Here is a 21,952-nt window from a genome sequence, read left to right as displayed (position 1 = left end):
GCCAGCCAGGGACAGTCTCCTTACCTCACTGCCAGCAAGCACGCGGCGGCCCCTCTTGTTAGCAAAGGTGACCACGTGACCAGTGTTGGGTCATCATGGCTGACGCATCGTGGGGGCAGGCGGAGAACAGCAGATTCATTCTTTTGGATGCTGTATGGGATGCGCATCTCGGCGAGTCTTTATCTACAATGAGGAAGGAAAATGATTCACAGGGATTCAAGGACGCCGGTGCTTCACGTGGAGTTCGCTTTACAGTACGTCTGAACTTGGACTAAAATATTGGTGACCAATGTACTGCTATCGTTCATTTACTTATTTATTTTTTTACAACGGAGGCAATTCAGGGAAAAAAAGATACAGAAGAAAAGTCCGCTATGAGGCGGCAGCATCCAAGTAAAAGAATTCTAAATCTGACAGAGAAGTGTCTTGATACTCCCCCTCTTGAGTACATTGAAGTCGTAGGGAGGAGGAAATACAGATGAGGGAAGTACACACACACACACACACACAAACACACACACACATATATATATATATATATATATATATATATATATATATATATATATATATATATATATATATATATATATATATATATATATATATATATATATATATATATATATATATATATATATATATATATATATATATATATATATATATATATATATATATATATATATATATATATATATATATATATATATATATATATATATATATATATATATATATATATATATATATATATATATATATATATATATATATATATATATATATATATATATATATATATATATATATATATATATATATATATATATATATATATATATATATATATATATATATATATATATATATATATATATATATATATATATATATATATATATATATATATATATATATATATATATATATATATATATATATATATATATATATATATATATATATATATATATATATATATATATATATATATATATATATATATATATATATATATATATATATATATATATATATATATATATATATATATATATATATATGTGTGTGTGTGTGTGTGTGTGTGTGTGTGTTTCAGTAATTGTTACGGCAGTGTTGGTCTGCCATGAAGGCACCACCCGCAAGCCTTTGCGTGCCATATATCAAGGTAAACTAATTTCCTTATTCCGTCAACCCTCCACCAGACATGTGAATCACTCCATTTTTTAAGTTTTTTTCTGGTATAAATAGTAAATTCGTTTTCCACTTGTCATCGTCATCGTTGGCATTCTGTTGAGGGAAAGCCATTGCCACAAAGCATCATGTTGGGCGCTGACCACGAGGCTGAAAGATAAACAGCCGATAACATGGTCCTCCTCCTGGCCAGACCATTGTTACGCTATCTTGTCTGCGCCAGCCGCCGCCACCCTCCCGCGGCCGTCACCGCACGCCCCGGGGACAGAGATAAGAGCCAGGCCGCCGGGGTTCCTGCCGCGTCCAGCCATTCCTCACAGCGTCGCGGTGCCGAACCTGTCGCCACCACGCGCTGTGCACAACTCTTGCTGTGCTTTGGACCTTAACTGTGACTGTGGATGGTGATCTGTATCAGTGTAAAGGCAACGAAAGGACAACTAGTGAAGGGGAGAGCCTTGAAGCACCCCTCCGTCGCCATGGGCACGGGGAGAGCGAGAATGTGTCCCTTAGTCCTTAGTTTCGCGCTGGCCCTCCTCTGCGGTGAGTGCTAAACGCTGTGGAAAGATAAAAAGAAAATTAGTAAAGTGAACGTCATGAAAAATTGCTGAAAAGTTAACAGTTATTTGATTTGTTTTTTTCTCTATTCATGTATCTTTTATTTGGTCCTATTGCTGTGGGCGCCTAACCCGGCCTCCTCTCCCTGCAGCAGGCGGCGCGGCGTGTGAAGTCCCTGCCGAGGGCGTCACCCGAGTACCTGCCGGCGCCGTGACGCCGGGAACCACCACTCTTGCACCCACGGAAATCTGGAGCTGCACTTTCTTTGATGGAACCTGCGGAATGATTACATCGGGAAGCGGAACCTGGTACACGTACATATATACCAACACGACGCAACACAACGACGGTATTTTGACGTGTTTTATTACGTTCATGGTCAGAGGCGTGCCAATATAGTGATTAGATTTAGACCTCCCCCCCCCCCATAGTTCATCCCTGTAGCAGGAGTGATGAAGTGGCAAGCACGTCTAGCAAAATTAATAATCTGCGGACCTGGGTTCTATTAGCGGTCTGAGCAGGCAGCGCGCAGCCCACCCAGCTGTTTATTCTCCCCTTGGGGCTGGAGGCTAAGGGTAGAGTACCTGGGGAAGGTGGACTGTGCCAGGCTGACCCGGAAGTCACACTCGACCTGCTTCCCGGGGAAATGGGTTCTTACGCAATACGCGTGGCTGCTGGGCTCGGCTGCATTGGTTCAGAACCCGTCACCAAGGGATACAGAAATACGTAGATACCCATAGAGATAGATAGATAGATAGATAGATAGATAGGTAGACATAGATTATATATTTATAATTAAAAAAATATCTATATATCCATAATATATATATATATATATATATATATATATATATATATATATATATATATATATATATATATATATATATATATATATATATATATATATATATATATATATATATATATATATATATATATATATATATATATATATATATATATATATATATATATATATATATATATATATATATATATATATATATATATATATATATATATATATATATATATATATATATATATATATATATATATATATATATATATATATATATATATATATATATATATATATATATATATATATATATATATATATATATATATATATATATATATATATATATATATATATATATATATATATATATAAATATATATATATATATATATATCTATATATATATATATATACACACACACACACACACACACACATATATATATATATATATATATATATATATATATATATATATATATATATATATATATATATATATATATATATATATATATATATATATAGGTCCTGATTCACCCTTCTCACTGGGGATGGGTGGGGTGAGTCTGGGTCCTGATTCACCCTTTTCACTGGGGATGGGTGGGGTGAGTCTGGGTCCTGATTCACCCTTCTCACTGGGGATGGGTGGGGTGAGTCTGGGTCCTGATTCACCCTTCTCACTGGGGATGGGTGGGGTGAGTCTGGGTCCTGATTCACCCTTCTCACTGGGGATGGGTGGGGTGAGTCTGGGTCTTGATTCACCCTTCTCACTGGTGATGGGTGGGGTGAGGCTGGTACCTGGTGTGGCTGGGGAGGAAGGCTTCACCCTCCTTGCTAGGGATGGGTGGGATGAGTCTGGGACCTGGTGTGGCTGGGGAGGAAGGCTTCACCCTCCTTGCTAGGGATGGGTGGGGTGAGTCTGGTACCTGGTGTGGCTGGGGAGGAAGGCTTCACCCTCCTTGCTAGGGATGGGTGGGATGAGTCTGGGACCTGGTGTGGCTGAGGAGGAAGGCTTCACCCTCCTTGCTAGGGATGGGTGGGATGAGTCTGGGACCTGGTGTGGCTGGGGAGGAAGGCTTCACCCCGCTTGCTAGGGATGGGTGGGGTGAGTCTGGGACCTGGTGTGGCTGGGGAGGAAGGCTTCACCCCGCTTGCTAGGGATGGGTGGGGTGAGTCTGGGACCTGGTGTGGCTGGGGAGGAAGGCTTCACCCCCCTTGCTAGGGATGGGTGGGGTGAGGCTGGGACCTGGTGTGGCTGGGGAGGAAGGCTTCACCCCCCTTGCTAGGGATGGGTGGGATGAGTCTGGGACCTGGTGTGGCTGGGGAGGAAGGCTTCACCCTCCTTGCTAGGGATGGGTGGGATGAGTCTGGGACCTGGTGTGGCTGGGAGGAAGGCTTCACCCCCCTTGCTAGGGATGGGTGGGATGAGTCTGGGACCTGGTGTGGCTGGGGAGGAAGGCTTCACCCTCCTTGCTAGGGATGGGTGGGGTGAGTCTGGGACCTGGTGTGGCTGGGGAGGAAGGCTTCACCCCCCTTGCTAGGGATGGGTGGGATGAGTCTGGGACCTGGTGTGGCTGAGGAGGAAGGCTTCACCCTCCTTGCTAGGGATGGGTGGGATGAGTCTGGGACCTGGTGTGGCTGGGGAGGAAGGCTTCACCCTCCTTGCTAGGGATGGGTGGGGTGAGTCTGGGACCTGGTGTGGCTGGGGAGGAAGGCTTCACCCTCCTTGCTAGGGATGGGTGGGATGAGTCTGGGACCTGGTGTGGCTGGGGAGGAAGGCTTCACCCTCCTTGCTAGGGATGGGTGGAATGAGTCTGGGACCTGGTGTGGCTGAGGAGGAAGGCTTCACCCCCCTTGCTAGGGATGGGTGGAATGAGTCTGGGACCTGGTGTGGCTGGGGAGGAAGGCTCCACCCCCCTTGCTAGGGATGGGTGGAATGAGTCTTTGACCTGGTGTGGCTGGGGAGGAAGGCTTCACCCCCCTTGCTAGGGATGGGTGGGATGAGTCTGGGACCTGGTCACGGCAGCCTCCACTGTCCACTTCAAACACAAGAAGCAGCAAGTAAAACAAGCTTGCTGAGTGATTTTGTACCAGTGTTTATTGTCCTGCGTGCACTTTATTATTTTACAACATTTTTTCATCATTGATATAACAAGGCAGTGTTAATCCAGTAGCAGCGGGGATCATGTTTCTTAATAGTCCCTTCAAGCGAGAAAAATGAGAAAAAATCACCCCTCACACAAACCATTTCATAATGTATATCAAAGCATTTGTGATCAGTGTATCATCAATTTTGGGGGTTTATATCATGGCACAAATTTGGCCCATCGCTGCTACACGGTAAAGCCACAAATTTGTCCCACCGCTGCTACTGGGTTAAACAAATCTTCAACGAGGACTTACTGTATGGTTTGTGTTGTTTTTTTGTCAGTTGTGGAGAATAAATATGTGGACTTCATCACTTCTCTACGTGGCTTGGCATTAATATATTTTCCCACAGATCCCTACAGCCTGGGCTTCCTCTCTGCCGAGGGTGAGGAGGGCCGCGCCGCCCTTCCCCACTTTCCAGCCCAAGTAGGCGCCTGCTGCCTCACCTTCTGGTACATGATTGGCAGTGCAGACCGAGGCAACCTCTCCGTCGCACTCACGTGAGTTGTGGCCTTGGTTGTGAGTGGGACAGTTCAGTCATCTAATCATCACTGTAATCTTCATCATCATTCTGGGTAACCCTCTATGCCTTGTTAATCAAAGGTTCAGTCATCTAATCATCACTGTAATCTTCATCATCATTCTGGGTGACCCTCTATCCCTTGTTAATGAAAGGTTCAGTCATCTAATCATCATTCTGGGTAACCCTCTATGCCTTGTTAATCAAAGGTTCAGTCATCTAATTATCATTCTGGGTGACCCTCTATCCTTTGTTAATCAAAGGTTCAGTCATCTAATCATCATTCTGGGTAACCCTCTATCCCTTGTTAATGAAAGGTTCAGTCATCTAATCATCATTCTGGGTAACCCTCTATCCCTTGTTAATCAAAGGTTCAGTCATCTAATCATCATTCTGGGTAACCCTCTATCCCTTGTTAATCAAAGGTTCAGTCATCTAATCATCATTCTGGGTAACCCTCTATGCCTTGTTAATCAAAGGTTCAGTCATCTAATTATCATTCTGGGTAACCCTCTATCCCTTGTTAATCAAAGGTTCAGTCATCTAATTATCATTCTGGGTAACCCTCTATCCCTTGTTAATCAAAGGTTCAGTCATCTAATCATCATTCTGGGTGACCCTCTATCCCTTGTTAATCAAAGGTTCAGTCATCTAATCATCATTCTGGGTGACCCTCTATCCCTTGTTAATCAAAGGTTCAGTCATCTAATCATCATTCTGGGTAACCCTCTATCCCTTGTTAATCAAAGGTTCAGTCATCCTAATCATCATTCTGGGTAACCCTCTATCCCTTGTTAATCAAAGGTTCAGTCATCTAATCATCATTCTGGGTAACCCTCTATGCCTTGTTAATCAAAGGTTCAGTCATCTAATCATCATTCTGGGTAACCCTCTATCCCTTGTTAATCAAAGGTTCAGTCATCCTAATCATCATTCTGGGTAACCCTCTATCCCTTGTTAATCAAAGGTTCAGTCATCTAATCATCATTCTGGGTAACCCTCTATCCCTTGTTAATCAAAGGTTCAGTCATCTAATTATCATTCTGGGTAACCCTCTATCCCTTGTTAATCAAAGGTTCAGTCATCTAATCATCATTCTGGGTAACCCTCTATCCCTTGTTAATCAAAGGTTCAGTCATCCTAATCATCATTCTGGGTGACCCTCTATCCCTTGTTAATCAAAGGTTCAGTCATCTAATCATCATTCTGGGTAACCCTCTATCCCTTGTTAATCAAAGGTTCAGTCATCCTAATCATCATTCTGGGTGACCCTCTATGCCTTGTTAATCAAAGGTTCAGTCATCCTAATCATCATTCTGGGTGACCCTCTATCCCTTGTTAATCAAAGGTTCAGTCATCTAATCATCATTCTGGGTAACCCTCTATCCCTTGTTAATCAAAGGTTCAGTCATCCTAATCATCATTCTGGGTGACCCTCTATCCCTTGTTAATCAAAGGTTCAGTCATCTAATCATCATTCTGGGTGACCCTCTATGCCTTGTTAATCAAAGGTTCAGTCATCCTAATCATCATTCTGGGTGACCCTCTATGCCTTGTTAATCAAAGGTTCAGTCATCCTAATCATCATTCTGGGTGACCCTCTATGCCTTGTTAATCAAAGGTTCAGTCATCCTAATCATCATTCTGGGTGACCCTCTATGCCTTGTTAATCAAAGGTTCAGTCATCTAATTATCATTCTGGGTAACCCTCTATCCCTTGTTAATCAAAGGTTCAGTCATCTAATTATCATTCTGGGTGACCCTCTATCCCTTGTTAATCAAAGGTTCAGTCATCTAATCATCATTCTGGGTGACCCTCTATCCTTTGTTAATCAAAGGTTCAGTCATCTAATCATCATTCTGGGTGACCCTCTATCCCTTGTTAATCAAAGGTTTATTTATTTTATTTTATTTTATTTTATTTTTTTATTTGTTCTGCTTTCTCTTGTCGGAGCAGTGCCAAGCGGTCTTTTTATACTTTTTTTTTTTAACTTATTTCCCTTGATCTGCCTCCCTTACTGTAAAAAAAGAAATTGCATATCCCACTTTCTGTATGAGGTTCGTCTGCATTGCTTCCTTGTTTGTGGTCCTCAGGTCAGAAGACAGCGGTGAAAGTGAAACTCTTTGGTCCCGGTCTGAGGCTGACGGCGACCTTTGGCTCCAGTCTGACGTGCACGTTTACCTCAACGGCTATACAAAGGTAATTTTCTGGTGCCATTACTAAAGCTGGCTGAGTCCTGCTTGCAAATACTGTGATTACTTATGAATAAGGAAAATCATCATCTAGGGAGGCCCTTCATTAACCCGTCTGCTGCTATTGGCATGGATTTGGCCTTCACTGTTAGCCTGGTAACATATAGTCCCAGGTCTTTCTCTGTCTCTGTGGTGGATAGTGGAGTGTTTCCCATGTGGTATTGGTGTGCTGGATATCTCCTCCCAAGGTGCAGGACTTTACATTTTTCTTCATTGAATTGTAGTAGACACTTATTGCTCCATTCCTGTAGCTTGGTGAGGTCAGCTTGTAGGAAATCCACAGTCAAGGGGCTAATTTGTGTAATGTCCAGTGTTAGTGGAATGAAACTTTGCTAGCGAGTGTAAGAGGTTCAAGTATTCATCACTTCACAGTATAGTTTTCCTGTTGTTGCAGGTGGAGTTCGTGGCTGTTGGTGGTGCCCAAAATGAGGGTATTCTGGGCATTGATGACATCCGCCTGGCCACTGGTGACTGTGAGCATGTCTACCAAAACATTACTCTGTGTAAGTAGAGTTTACTCATTGGAATTACATCCTTTAACCTGTCCGCTGTGACTGGCACAGATTTTGCCTTCACTTGTAATCTGGTAACATATAGTCCCAGGTCTTTCTCTGCCTCTGTGGTGGATAGTGGAGTGTTTCCCATGTGGTATTGGTATGCTGGATTTCCCCTCCCAAGGTGCATGACTACATTTTTCTTCATTGAATTATAGCAGCTACTTTTTGCTCCATTCCCGTAGCTTGGTGAGGTCTTCTTGTAGGGAATCCACAGCTAAGGGGTGAAGCTTCTAGCAGACATTGAATTAAGGATGAAGTATTTGTTAGGTTTTCATTCAGAACTCTGTTGCCATCAATGATGTGTGCTTGCATGCCTCAATATTCATAGTATTATTTTACCCCTTGCATGTATACAAAGTTCCCGATGGCTGTGAATGATCCTAGTGTGTCCCGTGTGCTACCTCACTTCTAATACACCCAGGGATCTTCCTCTTCTCTTAATAATCTTCACATCCCAGTGATTCACTTGTTTGAATATCCTCCTCATCCCTTAGTATTTGCCACACACTGTAGCCTGCCCTCAAGATAACCCAGTTGACTACAGTGGATCAATGCTCCTTCTCAGGGTGTGACTTTGAGGAGTCCGCGTTGTGTGGGTTCAGCAGTGAGCCGGGCCTTGGGGACTGGGTGTGGGTGTCTCCCCTCCAGGAGCAGGACAACAGCAGCACTCCTCCTCTGGCTCCCCATACCCCTGTGGACCACACCTACCAGACTGCTCATGGTTAGTGCAGCAGAGTTAGTATGTGGCTGCTGGGCCAGGCTGGGCATAGCTTGAAGCAAATTATGTATTTAAAGTTATTTTAATTGAATGAAATCTGTGAAAAAATAATGACTGAAATCAAATTGTAGTGCTTGATTGGTACAGCTGACACTTGCTAATGCAGATTAATTGTGAATCTGGTTTTACTGAATCTGTTAAAGTGGTGAATGGTCTGAGGCTGTAAGTCTACCCCATGATTTTTAGAGGAGGTGGCAGGTGAGGCGGCTGCCCCGTCTGCCTCAAGGTGGCTGCGGGCACTGAATGTGACTGTCTTGACTTATACAAGTTCAGCACCTTATTTTCTTCCATTAATCATGGCCACACCGCAGCTTTGAAGTCAAAACAGTATTTTCAAAATCTATAATCACATCCTGAATATAGTAAAAATATGTGTCTGGAAATGTGTGCTTCCCCACCTCCAGGGCACTACATGGAGGCGCTGCTGGTGCCTGGTGAGGGCAAGGGGGTGGTGGGGCGCCTCGGCACACCCTTCATACTCCAGCCCGAGAACACCTCAATGTGTGCTTCCTTTTGGTATGTGCACAATGGAAACACCAACAAGGACCACCTCTCTGTGTATGCCAACATATCCGGCTCCCTTGGGGGCCACCTCTGGCAGGAGAAGGGTAAGGGATGCAGCAGCAGCCCTCCTACACACTGAAATTACTCCATTCAACTTGCATTGAAACCTGATTCTATGAGGTGCATTTTGTCCTCCTTTATATTTCATTATTTGCTCCTCCTTCCAGTCAGCTACATTGACACCTGGCTGTCGGCGTCTGTGCCAATCCCCAGCGGGGAGCAGCAGTCCGTGCAGGTGGTGTGGGAGGCCCTGCAGGACAAGAGGCTGGACCACTCCTCTATGGCCATTGATGATGTTACCATTGCCATGCAGCCATGCAACTCCCTGGGTGGGTATTTGTATGGTCCACACTGTTTTCTTGCCACTCCCTGGGTGGGTATTTGTATGGTCCACACTGTTTTCTTGCCACTCCCTGGGTGGGTATTTGTATGGTCCACACTGTTTTCTTTGACGTATTCACCACAATACAAAACTATCTTGTTCAGTGATTTCCATGAACAAACACCTAACTAGACAGGTAGCACTTAAATAAAGAAAAAAACTGTAGGTTAGTTCATGTAAATTATCAAAATATACTGTTTCCATTTCCTGCACTAACTTCATTGTTTTCCTTCTGTGCTTCCAGGAACTTGTACCTTTACCTATGGAACGTGTGGTTGGCAAAATGTCCTCTCCGATGAGGGGCAGGCCAATGGAACAGACTGGGTGGTGGGCTCAGGCAAGACTGGCACAGACCTTGACGCCCCTGAGGCTGACCACACTGGGGATAGTAAAGGTGGGTCAGGCAGCACACAGCAGCAGGTCTTCAGTTGTCCCTGTGGCCTTCCCCTTTAATTAAAGAGTGCAACAGCATGCCACTCAGTGTGTGCTGAAGCTGTCTCCTGTGTTGTGCACACATTGGTCTTGTCACTGCTTTCTTAGGATCATTGTAGAAATTTAGAAATGTCAAGATTACTTTAAATGTTCTTTGATATTAATCACTGAATCAATAAAACCTTTATTATTGAATATTAAAATATACAGTTATTCAGTTATTCAAAGATTACAATAACACCAAATATATGTACATGAGTTGTCTCAGTGACTTTAGTCTGAAGAGCCCTAACAGCACCTGGCCCTCGCTCCCTCAGCCATGTTCCTCTACGTGGACTCCATGTTTGGCGAGGCAGGCCGGGCCGTGCTGGAGAGCCAGATCTTTGTCACCCAGGAAGACAACAACCTCTGCTTCCACTTTTGGTACTTCATCAAAGTAAGCTGTGCCTCTGATAACTATTTAAAAGGACCACAGAAACCAATACCTTCCTCACTCAAACTGCCCTTTGGATCATGATAATCCTGTCACCATCAGTATCAATATCATCATCATTTTTATTTTGACAATCAAAATCATCAGAGTAAGAGTCCCCTTTGCCACACAACAAAGTGGTGGATGGCACCTCACAGCACCAGGTTTATGAGCCAAGGCCCCTCAGTGGAGTGGACAACACTGCAGAGTCACGCAGCATTCAGGTGTTAGTGTCCATGGCAGGGCTCCCCAGGGTGGTGCCCCTTGGCCTCCAGCCCCCAGCTGACAGTTTGCAGGAAGATTCCAGATTTTCTTTATATAGTTACTAACACTTCATCTTGTTAAGGGGTCTGTACTGAGGCTTGGCCATGAACTATTGCAGGGGTCTGTACAGGAGAGTAAGACTTCAATCTAACATTATTTTCTTGCATAATGTTAGTAGTTACCTAGTCAGCATTATCATTACTCATATTTCAAGAGACAAGGTTTGTTTGTATCTTTTCTATTATTAATATGAAATTCAAGGTTAGAGCCATTTTGCTTTGAGGTCCCATCCTCTCCCTGTGCAGGGTGACAACAGCAGCCTGGTGCTGGAGCTGGAGGCGGAGAACTCCCGCAAGAAGGTGTGGCAGCTGAGTGATGCCAAGGGCATGTGGGAGGAAGGGCAGGTGCATGTGAAGGCAGACGTGCTCTTCTTCATCAACATGTCCTACCAGGTAATTACTGCCCAAGCTGTAGTGCCTCAGCCATGTGTTCTGCAGAGGAGGAAGGGAAGGCAAATGGTTATAACATCTTGCATTCTCTCTGAAGCACTTGTTGCAATGGTTACTGTTCCTTCACTGATAATTACAGAGGAAAGACTATGATGGTCACAGTGAGTATCATATTAGCCATATGAGGGCATCAGAGTGTGAAGAAATGTGCATGTCTTCTCTATGGCAAGAACATCAACATGGTACAAGTGTGGATGCTTTGCAGATGTTCCTGACTGGGGTGCGGGGAACAAGCTATGCCATTGTTGCTGTTGATGACTTCAGCTTCACCTCCTTTTCTCACAACAACTGTCCAGCCTTGCCGGAGCCTCCCATAACAACAACTCCCTCAGGCACGCAGGTAATTTACCAGATCTCTCATTTGCAAAATTTTAAATGTTTTAGCTATTTACAAAAAAAAAGTATAATTGATATCAAAAGTAAAAACACAGGAGCCTATTTATGATTGTATCTATGTACTTACAAGTGGACTCATTATCATCAGGGACTCTATCTAATATTATCTCTTAGATGGCAGTGGAACTCCATATAGATGATCCAAAATTCAGTCAGTCAGAAATATAACAACACTTCCAGATTGCGGTAGAATCTATGTATATATAGACGATAGTTCAAACATCTCTTATGTGACGTAACTATATTTATGCTACGGTCCTAAGGTTGGCAGTAACTGTATATAGACCATTCATTTTTGAGGGGAGCTACTCTTCAAATACTGCTGCCATCTAAGGGTTAATGTAGATTGGGAATTAAAAAGAAAACCTTTGACTCTCTTTACCTTCCCCCGCCCCATCCTCCTGTAGCACAGCAGCCACAGTTACTTCTCCAGGCTTGCTTTGGCATTCAGGCACAGACAGCTTCTTAGCACTCATGGCTTCAGAATGATTATAGGACAGTTTTATATGAGTAAATTGTCTATATACTCTTGGATGTTTTCAAGGGCAGAGAAATATACTGGTGCCAGGCAAGGCTGGCACTACGGTATGGTACGGTACGGAATACAATACGGTACAGTTGAAATTTTGGTAAAAAGTATGGTACGAAATTACGGTATGATATTTTTCTGAACGTACGGTACGGTATGACATAGGTACGGAAAATTTAGTAAAATTCCAAGCCGTACCGTAGCACAGGCTTAAAACAAGTGATCATCTGAAGAATTTTTTATTTATTTATTTATTTTTTATTTATTTATTTATTTATTTATTTATTTATTTTTTTTTACTTTCTTGCCCATTAGTGGCTGGTAGGGTAGGGTATATTTAATTTAAGAGGCCTGATGCATGTACACTGTAGTCACTTTGTAAATGTGCCTTTTCAAATTTATTGATGTACCTTAATTATTTTTTCACAAATATTCTTTGTTTTTATGGATGTGTATATATTCCTGATGGTACAATAATGGTACAGAATTATGGTACGGTATTTTTATCGTACTGTACAGTACGGAAAAATAGCTTGGGGCACGGTACGAAATTATGGTACGGTATTTTTTTCAGGTACGGAGTACGGTTAGAAATTCCGTACTGTACCGTACTGCCAGCCTTGTGCCAGGTGAGTCTTTTAGTGATGGCAGTGAGACAGCAACTCATATAACTGCAGCGCCAGGCCACGATGTTGACCCTGGCACTCCATGGAAAACATATCACACTAATTACCTGACCATCCATCTCAACTATATAACTATCTAAATAAGGCTTATGGGAACAACTATCCAATATATACAAAATCAATTATTATTATTTTGTCAAGCTCATTATTTGTATAAAGTTCATCAGCCTTTCCATCCCTCCTGTCTTCTGTAGCAGCCTCCACCTCAAGTCTCCTGACAGTGTTCTTCCCCTCCTCAGAGCGTGACCTGTGACTTCAGTGTGGATGAGTGTGGCTGGCAGAATGTCCACGAACAACCGCTCTTTTGGGCTCTGGATAGTATGTGTACCAAGACCAAGTTGTATCCAATAATCTTTGCATATTGGGCAGTATTTTAAGACACTTTAGCGTGTCACATCAACTGTTTCTAAAGGACAAAGAGAGGATCAGTCAGGTTCTAATGAGTGTTTTTTTAGGTTCATGCTACTGAAGAAGGGTCAAACTACCACCAGGGTCATAAAACTACTCCTGGAAATCCCCTAAACTCATACGAAAGCCTTGTCAAATATTATGTGAACTTTGGCAACTAAATGTTTTACAATACAACTCATTATATTCAATCCATTCCTTGCATGAGTCCTTTCCTAATGCAGAGGGGGAGATTTCCTGCTAATTTTATCATACATTCACTGAATTTTAAGTTATACATTTATGTATTTTCAGCAAAACAAATGTAATACCCCTAGAAGAATTTAAATCTTTTGCAAATGTTAAGGAGAGTGATTTGACTCTTGATCTACAAATTTAATTACTTGTGAAGAAAATGTAGAGAAATGTGGCCTCAGATTTTCTTAATGCTTGACAGAGTAACAAGTGGTGGTGGTTGAACATTGTCAGCATCTTGCCGGGGAACTTTTGCCCGGCTCCTTGGGATCACCAGGCTCATGTTTTCTGCGTAAAAGTAGGCTCTCCGTAAAGGAACCCCAGTCTGCAGTGCATGCCATAATGACTTGCTCACTATAATTTATGAGTAAAAGAAAACAAGCTGAAGGGAATGTGAAGGTTGATCGCTCTAGTTGGTCGTCTTTGTCCTAGGTGTGATGTTCCTGGGATACATTTGTTAGCATTGTGCCTGTCCTTAATGTTCTTCTTAGCACTAAGCTTAAAATGATTATTGACTGACCTCAAAAATTCATATCAAAGTGAACTTTCATGCTATAAAATATTTTTTTCTTACATGATGTATACAAACTTAAGATGAAATTTTCTCTTGTCACAGCTGAGCAACACCAAATGACGCTGGATATAAATGGAGACTTCACGGTTGGGGAGGAAGCTGAGATGCAGAGTCCAGCCTTCAGCATCAGCGCCAACACCTCCTCCTGCCTCTCCCTCGACTGGATCTTGCAGACTGAAGTGGAGGCTCAGTTTTATGTCACTTTGAACTCGTGAGTTGACCCCAACAGATTGATTGCCTGTTTAGGGAACCAATATGGAAATTAAAGAGTTGATCTGAGGGCACAAAGTCATATGACGAACAAAACACTAAAGCTTTACTAAACCCTCAAGTAGAGAAAGACGGTAGAGTTAGATTCTGCCAAGGATCAAATATCAGGGGCACCTTTGGGTCTGGCATGTGAGGTGTCCATGGGGGAGTCCCAGTTGTCTGGGTGGAGGCCCAGTGCAGAGACAGAATTATCAGGTTTGCCAAATTGTTTATCATTTTCTTCCTCAGAGTTTCCAATTAGTGGTATATGGGGACAAACTTTTCTCTGGGAGGGCCTTGGCTCCCCCAAGGGGCCCCCTTATAACTGCGCCACTGGTTGCACTGTAATCGTGATGCAGCTATTTGAACTTTTCATGAACTTCAAAGCTTAAGTTACTGATATTTTTTATTTTATTTTGTTATTGCTTGACCATCTTGCCTTTGAGAAAGCAGCACCCAGTGATGTCTGTCTAACTGGCAACACACAGGGGTGACGGTTTTGTGCTCGGCTACCTGCTGAATGACGAGGGACACAGCGGAGGAGTGTGGAAGACCTCCCGCATGGAGATCGGTGTGGAGGGAACCCACCACGTGTCCGTCATGGCCCACGTCTCCAGCTACTGGAACGGCATCGTGGCCTTCACCAATGTTGTGCTGGAGGAGGGAGCCTGCCCTGAAGGTGCTGTTCCTTGCACGTCACGTCATTTGCTAACAGTCAGAGGGAACTCACGGGAAGTGTAAGGCTTTGAGGCAGCAGGGAGGGAAGGTGAGGTGAGCCTTGGATCAGGTGGTTGAGACAAGACAGGGTGCATTGTGCTGCCTGGTTTGTCAGGCGTGAAGGGGAGAAAAAGAGTCATGGGGAGAGCAGTGGATGAAAGAGTATTCTTGTGGAAAGGGATCAGAAAGGGGAAGAGTGAAAATAAGGAGAGGAATATATGGCAGTGAGAAACAGGGACTTGAGGCAGGTCATTGTGGGCAGTCACTGGGAGAAAAGGTAATTGATTGGTTCATGATAAAAGGCTCATAATTATCATTCTCAGTATTAGAAAAGTATCTGTCAAACTGAACTGCAGAACTTGCATTGATACACAGGTGTTACTCATGACTGGGTGATTAGAATGAGGCGGCGCAGTGGTCTCATCAGAGGCCCAAATAGCATGCCAAACATGACCAAACTGTTTCCTCGTTTGATAAGTCTGTGTCACAGGGGAGCAAATGTTCATCTTATGGCCTCCAGACTGATGAGTTAGACCAAGAACAGAAAGATATAAAGTGGGTGCTTGCTCTGCATCACCTGTTTGATCCTCACATCTGCCTTCTTGCACAGCGGGTTATGCCAATGGATCATTCTGGTGTGACTTTGAGACCCCTGAGGAGTGTCGTGTGCTCACGTCCCTGCCCATGGACAGTGGCATCTGGACGTGGGGCACCGGCTACCCATACCTTGACCATACTCTGAACAGCCACTATGGTAAGTATGCACCACTGGAAGATATTATTCTGCATAAATGCAATTTTTTTTATTGATTCCTCATGGTTTCATAAGCCAGGAAATATTTGTAGCCTACAGACTCCTTTTTTTTTTTATTATTATTATTATTATTATTTTTTTTTTTTTTTACATGTTCGCCTATAGCGTCGGTAGGCTTTCTTCAGGGGCCTGGTGGTCGGCCCAAGCCTGTCATGGCACAGGGAATTTTTATAGTGGCGCCATTTATTCTTGGCTCATGCTGCCCCCGGAACTCATTCTTGATTCACTTGGATGTTTTTTTTCTTGAGTCCAAGTTGACGGGTGGTCTCCAGGATAGCACGTGGGTAGTCTTAGGGCACTCAGCAGTGACTGAAAAATCCCAGGTGGTGGCGTGGGGATTTGAACTCGCATCGTCCAGCACGTGGTGAATGCAGGGCCCACACGCTAACCACTCAGCCACCACCTGACAAGAGTTTGATTACTTGATTTGCTTTCCATTCAAGCCATCACAAGTTTTTATGCCGACAAAATATGTTGCAATTTTTTCAGGCCATTCAATGTTCCTGGACCTTGACTCAGTAGGGAAGGACAAAATCGCCCACATGATGACACCAGGAATCACACCGGTGTCTGACACCTACTGTGCCACCTTTTGGTTCTTCATATCCGACCCCCATGCCGGCAGACTTACGGTAAGGCGTGCCTGCAGATTATTGGAAATGTTAAATGTTTGGATGTGCCTCAAGGATTTCTCAATGATTATATTGGGGAGGCTTAGATCAGGCTGTCTTGCTGTACAGGAATGCAATGCCACCTTGATTGTCATGTGAAGGGGTGAAAAAGAGTCGTGGGGAGAGCAGTGCAGGGAAGAGTATTCTTGTGGAAAGGATTCAGAAAGATGAAGACTGAAAATAGGGAGAGGAAGGCCTGACAGTGAGAAACAGGGACTTGAGGCAGGTCATTAATGGGCAGTCACTGGGCAGTGTGAGAAGTGAGTTTGTGTGAGAAGGGTAGGCAGGCAGGCAGGCAGGGACAGTGATGGTGGCAGCAAGGGATGACTACAACACTGTGTGTGAGAAGGGCAGGCAGGCAGGCAGGCAGGCAGGCAGGCAGGGACAGTGATGGTGGCAGCAAGGGATGACTACAACACTGTGTGTGAGAAGGGCAGGCAGGCAGGCAGGCAGGCAGGCAGGCAGGCAGGGACAGTGATGGTGGCAGCAAGGGATGACTACAACACTGTGTGTGAGGGGGGCAGGCAGGCAGGCAGGCAGGCAGGCAGGGATAGTGATGGTGGCAGCAAGGGATGACTACAACACTGTGTGTGAGAAGGGCAGGCAGGCAGGCAGGCAGGCAGGCAGGGACAGTGATGGTGGCAGCAAGGGATGACTACAACACTGTGTGTGAGAAGGGCAGGCAGGCAGGCAGGCAGGCAGGCAGGGACAGTGATGGTGGCAGCAAGGGATGACTACAACACTGTGTGTGAGAAGGGCAGGCAGGCAGGCAGGCAGGGACAGTGATGGTGGCAGCAAGGGATGACTACAACACTGTGTGTGAGAAGGGCAGGCAGGCAGGCAGGCAGGCAGGGACAGTGATGGTGGCAGCAAGGGATGACTACAACACTGTGTGTGAGAAGGGCAGGCAGGCAGGCAGGCAGGCAGGGACAGTGATGGTGGCAGCAAGGGATGACTACAACACTGTGTGTGAGGGGGGCAGGCAGGCAGGCAGGCAGGCAGGGACAGTGATGGTGGCAGCAAGGGATGACTACAACACTGTGTGTGAGAAGGGCAGGCAGGCAGGCAGGCAGGCAGGGACAGTGATGGTGGCAGCAAGGGATGACTACAACACTGTGTGTGAGGGGGGCAGGCAGGCAGGCAGGCAGGCCGGGACAGTGAGCGTGGCAGCAGGGATGACTACAACACTGTGTGTGAGAAGGCAGGCAGGCAGGCAGGCAGGCAGGCAGGGACAGTGATGGTGGCAGCAAGGGATGACTACAACACTGTGTGTGAGGGGGGCAGGCAGGCAGGCAGGCAGGCAGGGACAGTGATGGTGGCAGCAAGGGATGACTACAACACTGTGTGTGAGGGGGGCAGGCAGGCAGGCAGGCAGGCAGGCAGGGACAGTGATGGTGGCAGCAAGGGATGACTACAACACTGTGTGTGAGAAGGGCAGGCAGGCAGGCAGGCAGGCAGGCAGGCAGGGACAGTGATGGTGGCAGCAAGGGATGGCTACAACACTGTGTGTGAGGAGGCAGGCAGGCAGGCAGGCAGGCAGGGACAGTGATGGTGGCAGCAAGGGATTACTACATCACTGTGTGTGTGGGTGGCAGGCAGGCAGGCAGGCAGGCAGGGACAGTGATGGTGGCAGCAAGGGATGACTACAACACTGTGTGTGAGGGGGGCAGGCAGGCAGGCAGGCAGGCAGGCAGGGACAGTGATGGTGGCAGCAAGGGATGACTACAACACTGTGTGTGAGGGGGGCAGGCAGGCAGGCAGGCAGGCAGGCAGGCAGGGACAGTGATGGTGGCAGCAAGGGATGACTACAACACTGTGTGTGAGGTGGGCAGGCAGGCAGGCAGGCAGGCACAGTGATGGTGGCAGCAAGGGATGACTACAACACTGTGTGTGAGAAGGGCAGGCAGGCAGGCAGGCAGGCAGGGACAGTGATGGTGGCAGCAAGGGATGACTACAACACTGTGTGTGAGGCTGGCAGGCAGGCAGGCAGGCAGGCAGGCAGGCAGGCAGGCAGGGACAGTGATGGTGGCAGCAAGGGATGACTACAACACTGTGTGTGAGAAGGGCAGGCAGGCAGGCAGGCAGGCAGGCAGGCAGGCAGGGACAGTGATGGTGGCAGCAAGGGATGACTACAACACTGTGTGTGAGGGGGGCAGGCAGGGACAGTGATGGTGGCAGCAAGGGATGACTACAACACTGTGTGTGAGGGGGGCAGGCAGGCAGGCAGGCAGGCAGGCAGGCAGGCAGGCAGGCAGGGACAGTGATGGTGGCAGCAAGGGATGACTACAACACTGTGTGTGAGGGGGGCAGGCAGGCAGGCAGGCAGGCAGGCAGGCAGGCAGGCAGGGACAGTGATGGTGGCAGCAAGGGATGACTACAACACTGTGTGTGAGGGGGGCAGGCAGGCAGGCAGGCAGGCAGGGACAGTGATGGTGGCAGCAAGGGATGACTACAACACTGTGTGTGAGGGGGGCAGGCAGGCAGGCAGGCAGGCAGGCAGGGACAGTGATGGTGGCAGCAAGGGATGACTACAACACTGTGTGTGAGGGGGGCAGGCAGGCAGGCAGGCAGGCAGGCAGGGACAGTGATGGTGGCAGCAAGGGATGACTACAACACTGTGTGTGAGGGGGGCAGGCAGGCAGGCAGGCAGGCAGGGACAGTGATGGTGGCAGCAAGGGATGACTACAACACTGTGTGTGAGGGGGGCAGGCAGGCAGGCAGGCAGGCAGGGACAGTGATGGTGGCAGCAAGGGATGACTACAACACTGTGTGTGAGGGGGGCAGGCAGGCAGGCAGGCAGGCAGGCAGGCAGGCAGGCAGGGACAGTGATGGTGGCAGCAGAGGATGATACAGTGTTTTCCACTCCACAGGTTTTTGGCACTTGGAATAATGAAATAATGTCTTCCATGTGGACCTCAGAGGATGATGTTTTCCTTGGTAACTGGCGGGGAGCCTCTCTCTCTATGTCAACTTCATCAGCTGTGGTCTTTCATGTAAGTTATTTTAATTCTGCCGTAAGATTGGTAGTTTTCACAGTGCATGCAGACACAATACAGGAGAGGGACGGATGGGTTGATTGCGTGTACTTGGATCTGAAGAAGGCTTTTGACAAAGTTCCACATACAAGACTACTATGGAAGCTGGGGAAGAAAGGAGGATTGAAAGGGAAAATGAAGAACTGGATGGAAAGTTACTTAAGGGGAAGAGAGATGAGAACAGTGGTAAAGGACATGAAATTGGAATAGAGAATTGTAGATAGTGGAGTGCTTCAAGGATCGATATTGGAACCAATAATTTTCCTAGTAGTATATATAAATGATATGCCGGAGAGTAAACAGTTATATGAGCCTGTTTGCAGACAATGTGAAACTGCTGAGACATATAAGAAACAGTAAAGACTGAAATTCTGCAAGAAGACCTGAATAAGATTTGGGAATGGAGTATAAAATGGGAGATGGAATTCATTGTGAAGAAATGTCATGTTATGGAAATGGGAAAGAGTGAAGGGAGACCAAAATGGACATATAGAATGGAAGATGGAGAAATATTTAAGAAAGTTCAAGCAGAGAGAGATCTGGGAGTGACAATACAAGATAATCAATAGCCTGAGATTCATGTTAATAGGATATTCGGTGATACGTGTAAAATGGTAAGAAATATAGGATTAGCATTCCACTACATGGATGAGGATATGATGAAAAAGCTAATAACCACTATGATCAGACCAAAACTGGAATATGCAGAGGCAGTGTGGTCTCCCCATAAGAAGAAACATATAAAAAAACTAGAAAGAATACAAAGAATGGCAACAAAAATGGTTCCAGAACTGGAGGGATTGACATATGAAGAGAGATTAAAGGAAATGGACCTACCAACACTGGAACAAAGAAGAGAAAGGGGAGACCTAATACAAATTTATAAATTATTGATTAAAATGGAAGTACAGGAAATCCCCTATATACGAAAGGGTTAGGGACTGAAAAAACCTTTCGTTTATCGATTTTTCGTATATCGAAGCCATTTCCCCCATAGGATTGTTAATAAATAGAAAAAAAAAAAAAAAAAAAAAAGTTAAATATAATCATAAATAATTAAAACAATTACCATTTCCTGTTCCTTTATCCATCACCTGGCTGGGATGTGTTTGATTCGAGAGTCGAACAAGGGTTTCACAAACTGCAAACGCTAAGTGATGAGCGTTGAAGTGGAGGGACTGGACATGGACACTTGTCCTATATTTTAGTAGATAATGAGGAGTTACTACTACACAGTAAAATATTGAGGAAGGGAAGATGCTTGAGAGACATAAGGAAATATAGCTTCCCGCAAAGAAATATAGAGGTTTGGAACAGACTAAGTGAGGATGAGGTATCAGCGAAGAGTGTGCAAAACTTTAAGGAAAAGTTGGACAAATACAGATACGGAGACGGGACCACACGAGCGTAAAGCCCAGGCCCTGTAAAACTACAACTAGGTAAATACAACTAGGTAAATACACACAAATCAGGATATTTATACAAAGACAAGAGGAAAATCTTCATTGTACTGACCACATTTGATCTTCTCCAACTGTGTAATCATTCATGATATACGTATGTTGATATTATATCAAAGAATTCTTTAACACGTCCGCTGCGATTGTCAGGGATTTGGCTTTCACTGGTAGCCTGGTGGCATATAGTCCCAGGTCTTTCTCTGCCTCTGTGGTGGATAGTGGAGTGTTTCCCATGTGGTATTGGTGTGCTGTATATCCCCTCCCAAGATGCATAACTTTACATTTTTCTTCATTGAATTGTAGCAGCCACTTTTTGTTCCATTCCTGTAGCTTGGTGAGGTGTGCTTGTAGGAAATCTGCAGCAAGGGGTTAGAATCAATAGACACAACACTTTTTGTGTGTCTTGACTCATTAGAAGGGCCTACAACACCCCAAAATAAGATAAGAAAACTGCTAGTAAAGACTTATAGAATAGTTTCAAAACTACAATACACTGGCAGATGCTGTTGTGAGCTTCATACAATTTTATATTTTTAATAATGCCTCATTAGGTATGTGACCCATTCCTTGGAGCCACTGTTACTCCTGTGACGGATAGACTTGTGTCTGACACCTCAGCCACTCCCTCTGGCTCTGAACTCCCCTTATCCACTCTCTGCAGAGTGTGTGTGCTACCTCAGCCACTCCCTCTGGCTCTGAACTCCCCTTATCCACTCTCTGCAGAGTGTGTGTGCTAC

The 21,952-nt window shown here is 45.0% G+C and overlaps 1 pseudogene; it reads left to right on the top strand.

Moving 5' to 3' along the window:
* Window positions 1–1,180: 1,180 nt before the first annotated feature.
* Window positions 1,181–21,952, top strand: part of LOC127000187 (MAM and LDL-receptor class A domain-containing protein 2-like) — a 156,334-nt pseudogene continuing 135,562 nt past the window's right edge.

Source organism: Eriocheir sinensis, chromosome 18 (genome assembly GCF_024679095.1).
Source record: "Eriocheir sinensis breed Jianghai 21 chromosome 18, ASM2467909v1, whole genome shotgun sequence".
In the NCBI taxonomy this organism is placed as follows: domain Eukaryota; kingdom Metazoa; phylum Arthropoda; class Malacostraca; order Decapoda; family Varunidae; genus Eriocheir; species Eriocheir sinensis.
Note: the sequence above shows the minus strand (reverse complement) of the source record. Positions and strands in the feature narration are given on the sequence as shown.